We start from the raw sequence: 21,311 nt of genomic DNA on the forward strand, positions 1-21,311 counted from the left end.
TGTTACGCGTCAAAGCCCAGCTGCAAGATAACAGTGAGGCATTACAGGAGAATATTTGCTCTGATTCACAAATGACAACAATCCCTGTGGAGAGTCCATCCAACAGTGGGATGTCTAATCGTGAGCATTCTGCTGATGTGTGCCTTAATAGCCCGAGTGTACTCGGTGATTCCCAAATTGAGGATGCCACTTTGGAATTAGAAGAGGATGAGGGGGAGATTTGTGTAGGCGACGAGGGCGCTAATGAGGATGTTGATGAGGATGAGGTTGTTTGTGTAAGTCCTGCACCAGTGGCAGCAGTTCTGGCACGTGACAAGAAAAAGGCCATTGTCATGCCTGGGCATAAAACAAAAAAATCCACTTCTTATGTGTGGAATTATTTCTACCCAAATCCAGACAACAATTGTATAGCCATTTGTAGTGTATGTGAAGCCACAGTCAGTCGAGGGAGGGACCTTAACCATCTTGGAACCTCGTCTATGTTACGCCATTTAACGAGAGTTCATGGCAAAGTGTTGGGAAAAGCTGAAAGTTCTTCCCAAAAGAATACAAGCACTCCCTCATCAGCTAAGACCCTCCGCTCACCGACATACCGACGGCTACAAAATACACCCACCACACCATCCTCATCAATATCCTCAGTAGCGCTCGGAGTTAGCCCGGCATCCCACTTAAGGCTGGATGACTCCGGCACTATTATTGATTCCTCTGAAGAAAGCGTTAGTCCTGCTGCTGCTGTTGCTGCTGCTGGGGGTGAATCGTCATCCCAGAGGCAGGTTAATAAAATGAGCAGTCCTACATTTCAGCAATTAACTGTGAAACAATAATTTGCGAGGGGAAGCAAATATGACAGCAGTCACCCAGTCACCCAGTCGCCAAGCGAATCACAGACGCCATGGCTGCAATGTTAGTGTTAGATCTGCGTCCAATCTCCACAATAAACGCAGCTGGTTTTTCACTGTTAATTGAGGTTTTGTGTCCGCGTTACAGAATTCCATCGCGACACCATTTCTCCCGTAAAGCTATTCCACAACTATACCAAAAAGTGTGTAAAAATGTAGAGATTGCGCTGAAAAATGCCATTCTGCCCACTGTTCACTTAACCACAGATATGTGGACAAGTGGAAGTGGCCAAACCAAAGACTATATGACTGTGACAGCCCACTGGGTTGGTCATTCACCTTCACCAGCAGGAACAGCAGCAGCATGTACACCACTACGTAACATTTGTCACAGGCAGGCCACTCTTTGTATCACCGGCTTCACTAACAGGCATACGGCTGACAATTTGTTACGCAAACTGAGAGATGTGATTGATGCATGGCTTATACCACTCGGACTCTCCCCAGGGTATGTCATTTCAGATAACGCCAACAATATAGTGCGAGCATTACAGCTGGGTGATTTCCAACATATTCCCTGTTTTGCTCACACCATCAACTTGGTGGTGCAGAGCTTCCTACGAAATAACCGTGAGGTGCAGGAGATGCTTTCGGTGGCCCGTAAAATTTCAGGCCATTTCAGGCATTCAGCCACAGCATGTAGGAGATTACAGCAGCTCCAAGAGCAGTTTAACTTGCCCTGCCACCAACTTAAGCAAGAGGTGGTAACTCGGTGGAATTCCACCCTGTACATGCTTCAGAGGATGGAGGAACAGCGCAAAGCCATCCAAGCATATTGCACAAGTCATGACATTGGGAAAGGAGGGGGGATGTATTTCACTCTTGCACAGTGGGGAATCCTTTCAGTGCTGTGCAAGGTGCTGAAACCATTTGAAGTTGTGACATGTGAGGTCAGTGCAGACTCTGCTAGTTTGAGCCAAGTCATTCCTTTAATTAGACTATTGGAAAAGCAGCTTGAGAAAATGAAGGAGGAGCTGAAAGCAAGCAATTCAGCAAAGTATGTTGGCCTTGTCGATCAAGTACTTAATTCGCTTCACAATGATCCTCGAGTTATTAAGATCTTGAACTCGGATCAGTACGTTTTGGCCACTGTGCTTGATCCAAGGTTTAAAACCTACATTGAGTCTTTACTTGTAAATGAGCGAGATGTGAACTTTTGCAAGGAGCTATTGCTCAGCAAGTTGGCCGCTGAACTGGGCCTCGGCTTGATGACGTGTCCTACTTCACTTTCTCAAGCTGTTGCTCGTAAAAAATTAAATTTCCAAAAAAGAAGCAGGGAAGACACAGGGGGCAGACCAGAACAATTTAACATCTGGGCTGGTTTGAAGGATTTTTCAAAAAAATGTGTCACTTTGCCCATAACTCCATCCAATATGAGTATAAACATGCAAAGGATGGTGGAGGATTACTTTCAAGAGGTAGTTGATATGGAAATGTCAGACAGTCCCTTTCCTTACTGGGAAGAAAAGCAGGCCATTTGGAAACCCATGTACAAACTTGCTTTGCAATACCTAAGCTGCCCACCCTCCAGTGTGTACTCTGAACGAGTGTTCGGCACAGCAGGGAACTTAGTCAGTGATCGCCGTAGAAGGTTACTTCCCAAAAATGTGGAGAAAATGATGTTTATAAAAATGAACTACATCTTCCACGAGGAAGGACTTCACCATCCAAGACATCCAAGCACTGACTGTTCTCTAATGGCGGATTCAAGCGGCGATGAATTGATAGTCTGTGATGATGACGTACACACTGATGAGGGTGAGGATTAAGCTGAAGATGATGCCGATAACATCTTTTTAAAACTTTCTATGTAAGTGTAGGGTGCAATCTACCCCCAAAGAGGAAAGGGACTTGTGGCATTTCCATATCACATACCATCTTGAAAGGCTGCTGTTAGGGCAATTTATCCTTAAGGGTAGGGTGTCATAGACAGAGTGACCCTAAACTGGCTTTGTCCATTTTTCATAATATTGTACAGTCTATAATGGCTGAATTTTTGGGTATTTTATACAAGTGGAGGGGGGCCTAGAGAGACAGAAACCAAACTGGCTTTTTCCATGTCAATTAATATTGTACAGTCTATAATGGCTGAATTTTTTGGTATTTTATACAAGTGGAGGGGGGCCTAGAGAGACAGACTGACCCCAAACTGTCTTTCTCCATGTCAATTAATATTGTACAGTCTATAATGGCTGAATTTTTTAGTATTTTATACAAGTGGAGGGGGGCCTAGAGAGACAGAAACCAAACTGGCTTTCTCCATGTCAATTAATATTGTACAGTCTATAATGGCTGAATTTTTTGGTATTTTATACAAGTGGAGGGGGGCCTTGAGAGACAGAAACCAAACTGGCTTTTTCCATTTCTTTACATATTTAACTATAAGTGTAGGGTGTAATATATATTCAAAGACGATGGCTGCATTGCCAATATGCATAGATGGAGAGGAAGACAATCTGTTTTGTGTGTAGAATAGGCCTACCAACGAAGAATTAAACTGTTTTTTTGGATGATTTATTACCTCAACAATTAGATTACTTGTCTCTAAAACAGTTGGAGCACTAAATTGGGTTAATTTAGGCCCAAAAACATGGATTTTCCCAAAAAATAGCAAAACAAAACCAAACAAAACCAAAACCAAAACACGCAATGGCGGTTTTGCAAAACCAAAACCAAAACACGACGGTAATCCAGATCCAAAACCGAATCCAAAACCAAAACACGGGGGTCAGTGACCATCTCTAATTTATATACACTAGCAAATATAACCCAGTCACTGATCATTGTTTTTATTTTTGTGTATGTTCCCATACTGCTGGTACCCTATTGCCAATGAAATGTGCAGTAAATAGAACTCTGTCCTCCAGCAGCACATACTATTTTTTATTAATATACTCATGGTTTATTAATGTCTCTGTACATATTTGTATAATCATCATATTCTGCCATCAGAACACTCCTATGATACGTTACTCATCTCCTGCACTGACCATAGATGTGTAACACCTGCTACCAGTCCTGTCACACCTGTTGTCAGCCAGTGCACCAGAATGCCAGCATTTTCTCTGCACACATCATGAAATTTGGAATAATGAGATCACCTTCCTGTCACTTAGTAGAAACAGCAACATCTCGACATTTTGGCTGAGAGTGTGTCCCCTAGGATTGACAGCATGAGTCAAAAGTTGATTTTAAAGGCAGAGAGGAAAGATAGATGGATAGGTTGGGAGTTTGGGTTTAGTGTGTATCAGAAATGAAGAAAAAAAAAGATATTAAAGAATAATGGCTAGAAACATTGAATTATAAAAGAAATTGTACATGTGTCTGGGAATGTATGGGAATTTTAGTCTGAGTGTCTCATAGTTGTAGATAGAATACTAAACTGATGCAGAGAGCAATATTTAAGATATGTGTGAAACTTTTTATGTGCTACAAGATTTTACCTGAGGATAAAACACTTGCTACATTCAGAGCATTTAAATGTTTTTTCTCCTGTGTGAATGATGTTTTGCAAACATTGACTTCTGGATAAAAAGCCCTGCTAAAAGACCAGGGGGTAAATGTATGAATCTCCGGATTCTTCATCTCCGGCGTGTTCAGCCTCTTCAGCGCTTAAATTTAAAGCGGCGCTGCATTGTAAAGGGAAACTTCCCTTTACAATGCAGCGCCGCTTTAAATTTAAGCGCTGAAGAGGCTGAACACGCCGGAGATGAAGAATCCGGAGATTCATACATTTACCCCTAGGTGGCAAATGTATTAAACTGCGAGTTTCCGGCGTTGCCTACAGCAACCAATCAGATTCTAGTAATCACTTATTAAGTAAATTTTACAAAATTGATTGCTAGAATATGATTGGTTGCTATAGGAAACATCTCCACTTTTCAAACCAGCCAGAAACTTGCAGCTTGAAACATTTACCCACAGAATGATATTACAAGAGGCACTCCAGTCCACTGATTTAAATAAAATAAAATCTTTATGAAACTTCATTAAAAAAGTTACTTTTACATACTTGAACCTATTTAGGAGAAATGAAAAATTATGGGCAGCATGGTGGCTTAGTGGTGAGCACAGCAGTGTGGTCATGAGTTAGATAAGGCCATGGTGAGAAATCAGTGTGGAGTTTGTATGTTCTTCCCATGTCTGCGTGGGTTTCCTCTGGGTGCTCCGTTTTCCTCTCATACTCCAAAAACCTACTGGTAGGTTAAATGGCTGCTATTAAAATGCCCGTAGTCTCTCTCGGTGTGTGTACGTGTGTGTGTGTGTGTGTGTATGTTGGATTTAGACTGTAAGCTCCAAGGACAGGGACTGATGTGAGTGAGTTCTCTGTACAGCGCTGAGGAATTAGATGATGATGAAGATGTAGAGATTAGTGAAAAAGATTGAGAACGTAAGTGCTCTTAGTAAATTAAAATATATTCAACCCATTTGTGGGTCCGAGAAGTTGCAGAGGTTCTTATGGTCAGTATTTACTTAGTATTCATATTATCCATTGATTTAAGTCAATAGGTGAAACGTACGCCTGATAGGATAACATCAACTCAGAAGTAGGATCAGAGATCCAGATAGAATGTTTGTTACTGCTCAGTAAGGAAGGAAGGATAATTATTATAATTTATTTGTTAGGCGCCACAAGGTATCCGCAGCGCCGCACACAGTACTAACAGTAGACTATACAGGGTGAAACCATACAGAACAATGAACAAAAAGTACCAATACTTCAGAAACTCCGGCCAGTCATATGCAGTAAAGATGGAGCGGAAGAACAGGTATGGAGACAGGAGGGGAGGGGGCCCTGCTCATACGAGCTTACATCCTAAGGGAGGGTAAACAGACCAGGCACAAGAGTAGCCAGTTGAGGCAAGAGGAGAGAAGGGAGGACGAGCTAAAGGAAGGAGATGGGGGTTAAGTTGATGGTTGCTAGGCTTTGAGGAAGAGGTGAGTTTTAAGTGCATGTTTGAAGGAGCACAGAGTAGGAGAGAGACGGATGGAACGAGGGAGGTCGTTCCAAAAAAGGGGGGCTGCAAGGGAAAAGTCTTGGATTCTGAAGTGGGAAGAGGTGATAAGAGTGGAGGAGAGGCGGCGGTCGTTGGCCGAGCGAAGGGAGCGGGCAGGAGTGTGAATGGAGAGGAGGTTAGCGATATAAGGAGCAGTAGAGTTGGAGAGAGCCTTGTAAGTGGTGGTGAGGAGTTTGAAAAGGATTCTGTAGGGGAAGGGGAGCCAGTGTAAAGCAAGGCAGAGAGGGGAGGCAGAGGAGGAGTGGCGTGAGAGGAAGATGAGTCTTGCGGCAACATTGAGTATAGATAAGAGGGGTGAGAGACGGGAGTGGGGGAGGCCAGTTAGGAGGAGGTTACAATAATCGAGACGGGAGATGATGAGTGCATGGATGATAGTTTTGGCGGCATCCTGAGAGAGAAAAGGACGGATGCGGGCGATGTTGTGTAGTTGGAAGCGACAGGCTTGAGCAAGGGAATGAATGTGGGGGCAAAAGAGAGAGAGAAGTTGAGGGTGACACCCAGGAAATGAAGTTGGGTGACAGAGGAGATGGTGGTATTATTGACGACAATAGAGGGGTCATGGTGGGATGGGAGTCTGGGCGGAGGAAAGACAATGAGTTCAGTTTTAGAGATATTGATTTTGAGAAAGTGTTTAGACATCCAGGAGGAGATGGCGGAGAGGCAGTCGGATACCCGAGCGAGGAGGGTGGAGGAAAGATCAGGAGAGCAGATTTAGAGTTGAATGTCATCAGCATAAAGGTGATACTAAAGACCGAAGGCGGAGATGCGAGCACCAAGGGAGGAAGCGTGGACGGGCATATATATTACGAGATGGGGAATATTACAGATGTGGACAGAAGACTTACAAAAGGCTTCTATTGGAACATGTTTTCTGGGTACACTTGTTACTAATTATTTTTTTTATTTAACACACTCTTGACATTTCGCTCGGTATGAGAAAGCAAATGGCCACAATCTGGTAAGATGTGAAGTATCTAACCAGCGAATACATAAAGGTATGATGCCCAAATGGAGAGGTGATGCTAAATATGGTACAAGTCCTACAAGTGGTATTTATAATAACTATAATTTTTGGATAACTTGATGACATAACAGAGATATATAATGAAAATTTCTCATATATTGGCAAATAGTTATAAGCTATAGAGGTAGAACTAATCCAGCACAGACTTGTCAATGATTATCTAGTTACAGTGATAGGAGATTATTACATGACCCTAGAAACTATTACTGGGAATAAATGCTGCACTTATTTGCTTAATGATATTGTGGAGGGACCTTTAGGTTCCTCAGTACTAAGTGGTAATAATGATATGTGAAGGAAAATGTTGTTATAGCCTTTAGAACACATTCAGCATAAATCAGCAGAAAAAACAGCTCCAGCCTAAAATATCACAAGGACCTCGGTTGAAGGCCTACACCATGAGAAGACAGATGGTGGAATTGGATGTACTGGAGTCTGTGAAACATATACGAAGAAGCCATAAAAAAGTCACACGAAGAGAACTACTTAGCTTTGTCAGATAATTTATATTTACTCAGGAAAATATAAATCATGTGCCTTTGTCTTATAACCAGATGAAACGCTTTTTCATGTATAAATGTAACCTAAGAATAAACAAACTCAGCTCAGTATACATCATGATATTGGCATGTCTGTGTCTTGATTACTGATCTCCTGGTTAACCAGCATTATCTCACAGTTATCTGAAGGGACTTGATAAAGGAGAGGTAAATTACCCTAACATTACGTGGGTGCTCGTCTGGGATCTTTGACAACCTGTACAGATGACAAGCAACGCTTACAGCATCGGCTAAAATTACGGGACAGTTTAAATCCGTACAGTGAGTAAATTTCAGCTGTGGTTTTTCCACTGATTTACTCTCTGTCCAGTATTCTTGTTGTGTGTCTGAAAGCTGGTCATCTGTATATGGTAAGAGAGATTCTTTGAACCCAGATATCTGTTTGATAGCATAAAAGCTTTACGCATATGGTTGAATTTGAAATAAGTCATTAGTACTCGCAATTGCATTTTAATAATTCATTTAGGTATTGTCCAAACTGTTTATGTGCTGTTATACTTAGAAAGCACAATGGTGAAACTGTTCCTACACTTGAAGCTGTAATTGATATAACTGTTTTTGGATGTGTTGTGGATGCGAAGCAATATTATTGTACGGTAAATGTGCATTTAAATTAGGATATATTGCAGCAAAATATAGGTTATTTGTAGTCTCAAGTGTTGCTATATTGGCCAGTTAATCACATATCCCCTTGAGGGGAAATTTATCTGTCTATACCAGGGGTAGGCAACCTGCGGCTCTCCACGTGTTGTGAAACTACAAGTCCCAGCATGCCTTGCCACCTATCTGCTGCTTATCTACTGCCAAAACATGCTGGGACTTGTAGTTTCACAACACCTGGAGAGCCGCAGGTTACCTACCCCTGGCCTATACAGTATAAAGAAATTACCACCAGAGTTACGTAATGAAATTGTAAAAGGACATCCTGCTGATTATGAAATAAGAAAGCAAAAATGGTTGCAGCTACAACAGAAATTTGCATGATTGTTCTAGTTGTTTGTTTTTTGGCTATATTTTTCTGTATAGTTTGCAAATACTCTACAGCTGGAATAGAAGGAATTAAGAAATTTTTGAACGGTGGTATTGAGGTAGAATTTTCTGTAAAATACAGATAACTGCTATAAGAGTGCATGCGGTAAAGCAACCCAACAGTACAGCATATTCAGAGATTGATCAACTTTGAATAATGGCTGCACAAGCTAGCAAGGTTGTTGGGTCTATAAAACACACTGAGGTACTAGAATACAGAGAAGGAAAGAAGTCCCTAAAAAGTATAAAACAAATATCTGACAAAGCAGGTTTCCCGCTAGAGGGCGCACTAGATCCAGAAAAGTGGAAAAGGTTTCAAAACACCAATAAAATATGGATAAGCAGGAAAGGACATGCAGATGTGGTTAACAAGTGGTATACAGTATCATTAGAGGTAGAGGATGATACACATAGGTACAGGTCTATTAGACATGCCACCAGCTTATGTTGTTCCTACAGCTCCACCACAGCAACCCAACAATAGACCAGGTATACCACCTCCACCTCAACAGCTAGATCACACAGCACATCTAGCACAGGATACACATCCACAATTAGCAACTCATTCAGTGACCCCAGTGGACACAGGTAGTACTTCACCAATCACGTTACAAACCCCAAGTCAAATCCACCCTCAGTCTGCTAATTAATGAAATGATTTGCTAGAGAGATAGTGTCCGGTATGCAGAAAATGTGTCACAGAAGAATATGAGGAATGTAAATTTTGTTATAATTGGGTAGAATCTGATGCACCCCCTTGTACAGATAATTTTTGCAGGAAAAAGGAAAATGTTTCTAAGGTACCAAGGATGCTAAGCCGATTGGGAGACCATAATACCAGTCCACCGAGAGAAATGGCAGAGTCTAGGGTGAGAAGGAGAATAACACAGGAAAAGCAAGTATTGCATGCTGACACTAATATGTATCCAGTCTGAATACAAAGGATGCCTAACCCAAATATTAATGCTGATAATGACGAAAGGTGCTAATAATAGGAGACACTTACCTAACCCACAAGAAACCTATTCACCCTGGTAAAAGTCTGATATGCATACAATTATACTGGAAGCACCAGACCCTAGGAAAGTCAGGTAGCATTTTCCGCCTATTTAACCAGAATACAGACAGTGTGGAATCCCTGTTGGATAGATCTGCAACAAGTATGCACACCATTATTTGGGGTAGGAGTGATAACAGCCAAAGCAGCGGAGGGAGACAGGAGCGCTATTACTCACCCTGCAGCCCTGGTAGAAGAAAGAAATATGTATAATAGTGGTCTTGAATTTCTAGCAAGAGTACAATGGTGGTGTCATGACCAAAAGTTAAAAGCACCAGCAGCACCAGACATAACACAAAGAAATGATTCAGTAAGGATGTATTTGGATAAAATAAATACCAGACAAAATGATGATGGTTATCCTACAGAAACCCCAGATGGTCAAAGAATGTTAAAGACAAAGTTTTTGAATGGTCTAAGGAATGAGGTAAGAAGACAACTCTTTTCTATATGGCCTGAAGCATTGTCTATGAAAATGTCATCTTTGCTGCAGGTATTTGAAGGAATGGAGGACCAGGAAGCAGAAAAGAGAGAAAAGAATACTCAAAAGACTCCTCAGGTAACTGTACACCTGGTACAAGGAAAAGGAACATGGCAAGTAACACAAACAGTAAGTGCTAGACAAAGGAATCAAGGTGAGGACATGACTGGCAGATGTTTTTGGTGTAAATTACCAGGTCACATGAAGAAGGACTGCAGGAAATACAAGAAATGGTAGCAGCAAAGAGAAACCGGCAGTCCCCAGGGTACCATAAGCAGTAACCAATGAAGATATGGCTCCCTGTTGTCAACACCTTGTTCAGTTCTTGTAAACACCTCTGAAGAAGGTAAGCTACCTGGAACTACTGTGCAAATTACACTGCCCAATGGTCAACAATTGGACTGACTAATTGACACGGGGGCAAGCCAAACGGTATTAAGACAAGATCAAGTACCACAAGAGTTAGTGACTTCTGACTATGTAACAGCATCAGGGTTGACATGACAGCCCATACACCTTAGGAAAAGTAAAAAAGTGAAGATACAAGTAAACAAAGACTGTACTCCTGTCCCTATAGAGTTTCTCACTTCAAACACTTGTCCTGTAAATCTATTGGGTGCAGACATATTACAGTTAATGAGAGCATGAATTAAATATACCCCAGAGGGGATGGAATACACCAGTCAACTTCCAGACAACATATCTAATCAGATAGAAGCAGCAGTACAGGTGTTCTTGACACAACCAAGTGAAAACATCTCAAGATGAGGTACCACTACCACAGTGGCTGAAGGATGTACCTGAGAAAATATGGTCAAAGGGAAAAACTGATGTGGGACTGTCAAAAGTTTCCCCGGCACAACTTATACTAAACCCCACCAAACTCCCAATACGTGTTAAACAATATCTTTTTACTTTGTTACAGATTAAAGCAATCACAAAACAATTACAAAACTACCAAAGCAAAGGTATAGTAAAGAAATGTTGATCACCTTTTAACACACCTTTATTCCCAGTAAAGAAAAGAGAACAGGAAGAGGGAGGAGCTCCCCAAATTCAGGCTAGTTCACGATTTCATAGAAATAAATAAATGACTAGTTGTGAACACGCCCATTGTCCCAAACCCACATACCTTGCTAAATCAAATTCCTGTTACATCTATGTGGTTTACAGTTATAGATCTAGCAAATGTTTTTTTGCTGTATGTAAGTGTAATGAAATGAAATGAAGTGAAATGTGAGAGATAATGGTATGACACCTTACTGGGGGCCACAGGCACAGGAATAGGTATAATGAACACAATAGATATGGAGTTAATTGATACAAAACTGAGTAAAAAGAGAGCTGACATGAGTAAACTGGTACATAAGCAGGCTGATTGGATGCCTACAGTTTTTAACCCCTTAACAAAGAATATACAATGGAATAAAGAGTTTTTACAGTTTATCAACAAATCAGCCCTCTGTACTTTGAGGACAGAGCAATACATTACTAAATTTATAAAGCGGACTCAATGTACCCTCCAATGCTTACATCAAAAACAGCAGAAAGATACTGCACAGGTAAAATTGATGGCTGGTAATATATTGTTTTACAGAGTAATGTTTAATATAACCAAGCAGGAAAGGTTGAAATTGGACGGGAAGACAGTGAGGTGCGAAAAGACTTATTGTGCAGGAACTCTGGAAACATACACCATAAAAACAGAAATGCAAGTGTGTAAGTTTATAGTTATGCCTATGATCCTACAGGATGGTAATCTATGGACACCTGAATTCAAGGGACATTACATAGATAAAAAAGAATAGGACACATAACATAGATCTCTGTGATAGTACAGACTGGGGACCTGTTTGCCCACAACAAACTGCAGTATCTGAACCATGCTTATTGCAGCATAACACTAGTGTTTGTGTATGGGCATTACACCCAAAGGAATATGAGACACTAATAGAGGTAGCCTCTCAAATGGTCTGCTTAATCACATATGATGATAAAATAATACTAACTAACCTACGGGCTGACCTACCCATTTTCAGGGTGTCTCATGAATATAACACATTTACAATGGCAAGGGAAAGTGTTGATATTTTATAAGGACCAAATGTCACAGATAACAGGTAAACAAAATGTTTAAGTATAATAACCTAAGTCTGCCTCAGTTAACCTTAAATATAGAGGAAATAGTAAAAATTATAAATGAAACAAAAGTGTTTAGTGATCATTTAAAGCAAGTAAACTATACTAACAATCACGCAAAAATGGTAACGGTTATAGAAGATAATGAATTAAAAGCTTTAGCCACCAAACTGAAGGATGATTTAGAGAAACATTGGTGGCATGTATTTACCAGATCATCTCCATCTATGACTGGTATATTTAACTTACTAGTACACCCACTACTCATTATCACTGTGGTATTGGCCATATTGATAGGATATAACTGTTATATGTCATGCACATTCAGAAAAAATATACAGAGATTACAGCAGAGGCATGAAGAAAAGATACTTTTGGAATAATCTCTGCTCAGTCACGAGTGAATGGTGAAATACCCTTGCTGTTTCTCACAAGAGACAGTTCAAAAGTAGTCTGTACAGGGTAAGATATCACCATTTCAGGCCTTAGCATTTTTTAACCTTATATATATTATGAAAAGTAGGGAAATGTGAAGGAACCTTTAGGTTCCTCAGTATTGAGTGGTAATAATGATATGTGAAGGAGTTAAAAATGTTGTTATAGCTTTTAAAATTTCATTCAGCATAATCAGCATAAAAACCAGCTTCAGCCTAAAATATCACAAGGACCTTGTAATGAAATAAATTATGGTACAAATATAAGTTGGATAAAATAATGTTGATGTGTGTAAAATCTGTATGGTCAAATGGTCTCTTACTGTTTTCTGTGAAATGGGTTAAAGTATTGTTGTATGTTATACCCCACAATGAGTCTCTATTCATAGGATGTTAAAATTGTTACCAGTTGTGATGCTATATAGAGGTAGAATGTAAGAGGTCACATATGCCTTTTGGCCTGCTTAGACATAGAATTCTATGTACAATGATGTGATTGCAAAAGAATATTCCTTAAAGTATGTGAAGTGATTAGTGATGTATGTAAGAGGGGTGGGGTTACTTCTATATAACCTGTGGTCTTACGTGGAGAAGGCTGCTTGTTTCTGATTTTGAATACAAGCCATTGCATATGCAATTTGAAAGAATAAAGAGAACTTTTGAATTTCAACACTTACAATTTTTGAATCATTTATACTTCATCATTATGGAGGTCGCACCGAGTAAAATCTGTAAATATCGATCAGCCAACACTTCTGGAAGAGGGGAGAGGAAATTATATACTCAACTGTGGCCACAAAGGTAATATATTTTTATCTTATGATTATATATTTCTGTCTCCCACTCTCTGGGTTTGCTGAAAAGGTTTTTATAGTTATCTATGTAAGTGTGAAATTGAAAACGTATCTTTAATTGTTTGTCTATATATTTTATATGTTTGTATAAATGTATAAACATAGATTTGGAACCAATTAGAATTTCTATTTTCTGTTCATTACTCAGAGACTGGTTTACCTTGTTAACCATGGTATGAATGGTTGCATGTATGTGAGTGTGAATGGGCTTTCTTGACAAGGCCAGAATCCAGGTCAGTTGCCAAATTCAATGTATTACTTATGGTTAACGCTTGAAGGAGGCAAAGAATTTCCCAAGTCACTTACGGTGAAATACAAAAATACATTATAAGGCCTTAGATAGCAGTGCGTGTAACATGTGTGTGTGATAAGACCAATATTTATCTGAAGGATAAAGTGTGGTATCCCTAATAACGGTTGAAGCCGGTAAACAGGGATTTGCATATTAATAGTGGTTGTAGCCCTATTACCATAACGCAGATTGACTGGAGTATAAAAACGATAAGCTGCGCCATGGAAGCATATGCAACCACACAGGAAAAGCCAAATAATAATAGGTTGAAAATTTCCATTGGTTCTCCAGTGGCTGTTATGTTCCATAAATATGGAAAAAAGTATGTTCAATATGTGCATAAATGGTTAACAAGGTGTCCTGAATTTACAGATAAAGGAAATTTTTTTATTTAAATGTCTTAGGAGAAATAGGAAAGGGTGTTTCTGTGCAATTATGGTTAAATGAGGCTACAATTCCTCCTCCGTATATTGATCAATATATGCCAGTTAAAACTCCTAGTGCACCAGGAGAGCAAGATGACCCAATATCTGATTTCTTACCTATTGTAATGGGAGCACAAAGAAGTTTTTAGCCACAAGTGCCTCTCCATGTGGATCATCAAATAGATATATCACAGGGAGTTAAAATTATGGATAAAACAAAAAGGAATGATGAAATTGTTGTACGGTCTGATGAGCATCAAAAATTAGATGAGGATAGTGAGGAAGAAGAAAGGGGAGCAATAGGAGGTCTGGTTGCAGAGGTTAAAAAAACCCCTTATGGGTAAAGATTATGCAAATATATCTGCAGATAACATTTCCAGTATTCCAAGACGTGGAAAATCCTCTGAGGTCCACATGCTTCCTTTAAGAACTATTGCTACAGATCAGGGAGCTCAGTGGGTGGCTCATGTCCCTTGGACACGAACTGAATTGAATTCAATTGTTACGGAATGTAAAGATTATAGAACTAAACCTGCAGAGGTCATGATCAAATTGCAGAGATTATACAAAACGCATAGTACCACATTTTCTGATATACTGCAATTGTTTCATGCTCTGTTAACCTCAGATGAGCTTACTGCTTTAAATACCCAGTTTAAGTGGAATGAGGCTAATTTTCAAACCCCTAGCAAAAGTTGAAATTGATGTACAGTGGAATTTTGCTATGGCCAAATTTAAAGACATGTTTCCCCTGAAAGTAGATTGGTCCGAAGTTTTTTTTTATTAAACAGGAAGCAACTGAAGGGGTAAGAGATAATAATGCTAGATTCAGAAGGGAAGTTGTAAATTATTCAGGCGTTTCTGATGTGTTTGCAAAAGCGGATTTTAAAAGTATTTTGACTAGTGCTTTTGTGGAAGGGTTGAAGAATAATTTAAAAGTCAGAGTGCAAATTTATGACCCTCTCTGGGCTATAAAAGATATTAATGCTTTAGCTGCAATTGCTGCACATCATGAGGATAATATAATTAAAAAAGTGCAAGCAGAAACAAAATTGACGAATTTACAAATGCAAGCAGCTTGGACCACGATTAGAGAAATTCAACCTAAAGCAATGGTTAATGTATATCCTGACAGAAGTAACAGATTACAAGTGATATGTTATAACTGCCAGGAGAGGGGGCATTTTGCCAAGTATTGCAGAAAGCCTAGAAAACAAAGAGATAATCGGGTAAGACCAGATCAAATGACTACTTCTCAAGATAATATTGATTGACGGTCTCCAGCAGCTCTTGTGCACATATGTAAAGGACCCCATTGTAAACATGACAGTTAATGGTAATAAGCATGAATTTCTGATTTGATACGGGAGCTGCAAGATCAGTATTAAAAAATGAAATTTCATTACCAATTACTGACAGAATTGTAAATGCTATAGGAGTTGCTGGTCATGTAATTTATTTAAAAGAAACAGAGCCAGTTAAAGACACTTTGGGGGGTATTCAATTGTTAGCGAGTTTGGAAGTTCGAGCGTGAAAAGTAATTTTTTTGCTATTTTACCTTATTTTTGAGCGCGAAAACTTCTCACGCAATTCTATTCTTTTTTTTACCAAAACGGTGTTATCGCGCTCCAAGTGTTTGTCAATGTTAAAGTATAGGCTGGCTGCGAACCCTTAGCGGAAAAAGCTATTCAATTGTTTTTTAACGCCGAGTGTGAAAAAGGCAAATATGCTGTTTTATCTCGCACCTCCATGGTCTGCTCAAAGAATTTTTTTTTTATTAAGTTAAGAAAAATATACATTAAACTGAGAAAATAGGTGTAAAAGTTCATAAAAGTAACCTGAAAAAAGTACTAAAAAAAGTGTATAATAATTAATAATTTTTGGAAATTTCCCCCTTTAGAAAAAACCATAGTGGTGCATGTATTCAAACTTTTTTAAATTTGTTTTTGTTTTTAAGGGAGGGGGGGGGGGGGGTGGTTGTGCCAAAAGTATCAGGTTTCTTTTTTAAAAGCAAAATCATTTGCTCCCCACTCTATTTAGTCTTCGCCCTAGTGCTGGCAGGCTATTGATGTGTGAAAAATTTGACGTAGGGTTCCCCCTAATTTAATTGAACCAGCACTAGGCAAACCAGCCGGGGTGATAGGCACTATAACAGGGGGGGGGGGGACGCAGTTTGGGTCCCACGGCCATAATGACTAAACACCCACAGACTGTTCAGCGCTGGCTTGGTTTCCCTAGGGATTGTGGTCCGCTGAAAAATGTAAGCGGGCCACCCCCATAGGGACACCCAGGCCAGTGCCGATAGCACTAGGGCTCTTCCTACAACCCCTGGGCTGTGGGTAGTAGGGTAATAAATGGGGATTTTGTATGAAAAAAACAAAAACATTTTTTTTTACTTGTGGAACTACATGTCCCAGCCAGCCATGTTGTACTAAATAGTGTGGGCATGCTGCTACTTGTCTAACTACAAGCACCAGCGTACCCATAGCACCCAGGGCATGTTTGCACTTGTAGTAGAACCACAAGTGCCAACATGCTCTTACACCCACGGCTGGCTGTGATCTGTAGTTCCACAAAGCAAAATGTTAAATAAAAGCACAACACCCTCATTCCAACCACAAATCTTTATTAAAAATAATAAAACCCCAAGAAATACAGTAAACACCATCATGTACACCATAGATTTTAATAAAAAAAAACAAAAACTCACCATGGACGAAATCCTCAATTTTATGATGCTTTACTTACACACACTCATTTACGCAAAGTCCCAACAAATATTTTTACCTTCGAAGAAAGGTCCGGCTTGCCCACTGTCCCACAAATATTTGTACCTTACAAATGTCCATGCTTGGCCAGTGTTCAAATGTTTGTAAATTTCAAAAAATGTACCTCCTTGTAAAATCTTTAATTCTACTGTACAGGGGGGGCCATTGTTGGTTGCAGTGCTGGGGCCCTTCTTCATTGCAGTGTGGGGGCCCATTCTCTTGTGCAGTGCTGGGGCCCTTCTTCATTGCAGTGTAGGGGCCAAATCTCCTTTGCAGTGCTGGGGCCATTCTTGATTGCATTAATTTACTTTTATTTTTTTATAGGAAAATGAGTGCCTTAACCACTCCTCATTTCAAACTCGCTAGGACCAATAATAGAGCGCGAGGGGGTGAATGCAAAAAAACAATTGAATTGAGCGGTTTTTTTTTTTAAACGCACGCTCGAACAGGAAAAAACGAGCGCGTTTTTTTTTTTTTTCGAGCGTGAAATTTTAATGCATCTCGCTAACAATTGAATACCCCCCTTTAGGTCCTATCACAGATACACATTCTTTTTTATTGGCAGCAAATGCTCCTTCTAATTTATTAGGTAGAGATTTGTTGTGTAAATTAGGATGTTCAATATATTGTACTCCGGATGGAGTGTTTTTAGACATACCTGAGAGAAATAGACATGAAGTGCAGATAGCTCTTGAAATGGATGCTAATATGCCTTATCACGACACATATGAAATTCAGCCTGATTGGTGCTACCAACCAGGGCTAAATAAAATGGTAGATTACATGCTAGAAAATTTACCTAGTCAGTTGTGGACTACAGATTTAAATGGGACTGGGAAAATGAAGATTAGTCCAATCTCTGTGAAATTGAAACCAAATGTAAGACTTCCCTCAATACATCAATACTATTCTTATGCAAATACCAGCAGAAGCCCAGGTTTTTTCAGTGGTTGATTTATATTCAGGGGCAAACGCAGGATTTATAGAGGGGGGGTTTCCACACCACGCCACCAGTGGGCGTTACCAGCATGCATGGGGGCGTGGCTATAATATTAGACAGTGCTTGGCTGCTATCCAACTCTTCCTATCCCTATAATATACACAGGCAATGCTGCGTGCACTACTGTTAGGTGCACACAGCTCTCCCTTTTCAAGCAGAGCTGTGTGAAGCAGGGGCAGTGTTCAGCCACTTCAATTATACAGTGCCCCAGGCTTGGAGGGAGGTTTCCAGGCACTAGGAAACCCCCCCTTGGTTTGCCTATGATATTCTGCTTACTTTTCTATTCCAATTGATGAAGATAGTTAATATCTGTTCGCATTTACTTATCAGGGTGAACAGTATACTAGGACTAGAATTCCCCAGGGTTTTGTGAACAGTGGTACTATATTCAGCCAAGCCTTAGCAGCTGAATTAAAGACTTTGAGATTTTCACAACATAGTACGCTTGTGCAGTATGTTGATGATTTGCTGTTATGTTCTGAATCTTTTGAAGCATCGATAACAGACACTGGTGAATTGTTAACTCATTTGGGATATTCAGGGTACAAAGTGTCAAAGGGTAAAATGCAGATGTGCAGTCCACAGGTCCTGTACATAGGACACTGTTTAACTAAAGGGAAAATACATTTATCCCCAGATCGCATACAAGCTATTCATGATTTAACTTTGCCATTGAATAAAAGGAAGTTACGTGGTTTTCTTGGATGTGCGGGATTCTGTCGTATTTTTATATCAAACTATTCAAGTTTAACTGCCCCTTTATATGAACTTACAACTGATGGTGTTAAAGAACCTCTCATTCATACCGATATTACCAAAAGTTGTTTTGAACAGCTTAAACAAGAGCTATTGATGGCCCCTGCATTGGGTATACCAAATTATGAGCTATCCTTTACTTTGTTTTGTCATGAATATTCAGGTCATGCAGCTGGTGTTTTGACACAGCCCCATGGGAATATCCCCAGACCTGTTGCATACTACAGTAAGCAACTTGATCCCATGGCTTTAGGGCTTCCACATTGTTTAAAATCTGTTGCAGCCACAGCTATGTTGGTAGACAAATGTCCTGATATAGTTTTGGGAAATCCACTTACTGTTCAAGTGCCACATGCTGTAGCAGCACTTTTAAATTGTCATATGACTAGACATGTTACAAATGCCAGACTAACAAAATGGGAATTGATTCTTCTCATGGCTCCAAATATTACACTCGTCAGATGTAATGTTCTAAACCCTGATAAGATTCAAAGGGAGGGGAATGTATATTTGAATACAGATGATAATGATTTGGCATTAAGTGAATCAGATGAGGAGAATACACACAAATGTGAACGTCAGAATTTTAAACATTATGCTCATGAACCACATGATTGTGTTGTATACATGCAGCAAACTACTGCATCACGACCAGATTTAAAAGAAATACCATTGCAAAATCCTGATTTAATTTTCTATGTAGATGGTAGTTGTCATAGGTGAAATGATACAGGAGCATTGCAGTCAGGATTTGCAATAGTGGATGATAATGTGACTGTATATTCTGAAAGCTTATCAGTTCCGCATTCTGCTCAGATCGCTGAATTAAAAGCATTAATTAAAGCTTGTCAATTGGCAGAGGATAAAACAGTAAATATTTACACTGATAGTAAATATGGGTTCGGTGTTGTTCATGATTATGCTGAAATATGGCGACAAAGAAATTTCATCACAGCTAATGGTACACCAGTCGCTCATCATGAAATTGTGAATTAATTATTGAATGCTATTCAGTTACCAAAACAGGTAGCTGTTATTAAATGCCAAGCGCATAGGACAGGACATGATGATGTAACAAAAGGAAATCATAGAGCTGACTTAGCTGCTAAGAAAGCAGCAGAAAGAGACATTGCACAGATTGTTGAAAATACTGAAATTCTAAGTGTTGAAATACCTGATCAGATTGAACTAATTGAGATGCAAAAAGGTTGTGTTTCACAGGAAAAGGCCCGATGGGAAATGGCAGGATGTCAAATTGGTAAAGATGGACTGTGACATTGAAAGGGAGGTAAGCCTGTAGCTCCCAAAGCACTCTTGCCAGCATTGGCACAAATGAGTCATGAATTAACCCATGCAGGTAAGACTGCTATGAAGAATATAGTCCATATGTATTGGTATGCACCTGGATTTGCAGCCATAGCTGCCGGGTGCTGTGCTTCATGCATTATTTGTCTCCAAAGCAATGCAGGGAAAGCAGTAAAAACAATACCTAATGTCGAAGTAACTTTTAACAAAACTAACAAAAAAACATATAAATTCACATATATCACTAATACATAGAACTAATGTGATGAAGATCTGTATTTTTTAAACAAGACGAACTTCACCCTAGTTTTAGCTGAAAAACAACTTACGTAATATTACTAATGAGACACAGGTTTTTAGTAATATTCCATTGTTGCACAATTCATGAGCAAAACAGATTAGATAGTTGTCATATGATTGTATTTAGCAATCATCGCCGGATATGTCCATATAAATGACCGTCCAATAGAACATGTTATTTTAATGATAGAGTGCCAGCAGTGATGTAAGCTGGGAAGGTGTGTTTTGAAGTAAGAAGGAGTTTCATATTCTATAAAAGAAAAAGTTAATCAAATATAGGGGGTCAATTGGCATTAGAGACCGTAGGCGTATGTCTGCTTCGTCCAGTATGGCTGTATCTATGTATTATATATTTTTAATAAATTATAGAAATATTATATTTTGGAAACCTGCTCATCTCATTTATTATTTAAAGAGACAGAAAGAAAATAACTTATACACTAATCAGCTGCCACCAACTGATGGCCCATTTCAAATAATTCAAATTGATTTTATCCAACTTCCTAAGTGTTGGATGTTAGAATATGTATTAGTACGTGTTGATCAATTTTCTGGTTGGGTTGAAGGTTATGCAGTTGCAAAAGCCACTGCTAATGTTACAGCTAAAAAGATTATACAAGAATTTGTATGTAGATATGGCATACCACAGGTACTTTCTTCTGATCAAGGTCCTCATTTTATTGGATCTGTTTTTAAGCAAATGTGTGAATTGTTAGGTATAAAACAACAGTTTCATGTACCGTACCATCCACAAAGTAGTGGGAAGGTTGAAAGATACAATGGAATTATTAAAAATAAACTGTCTAAAGTATTCAAAGAAACGGGGATGCTATGGCGTGACGCATTGCCAATAGTTTTACATACTATCAGATTAACCCATCAAGGTCCTCTCAATTTATCACTGTATAAGATTCTGTTTCGGAAAATACCTAATTTAACTCTGAATTGCAATACCAGTCAAAGCCAA

Source organism: Mixophyes fleayi, chromosome 4, assembly GCF_038048845.1.
Source record: "Mixophyes fleayi isolate aMixFle1 chromosome 4, aMixFle1.hap1, whole genome shotgun sequence".
In the NCBI taxonomy this organism is placed as follows: Eukaryota; Metazoa; Chordata; class Amphibia; order Anura; family Limnodynastidae; genus Mixophyes; species Mixophyes fleayi.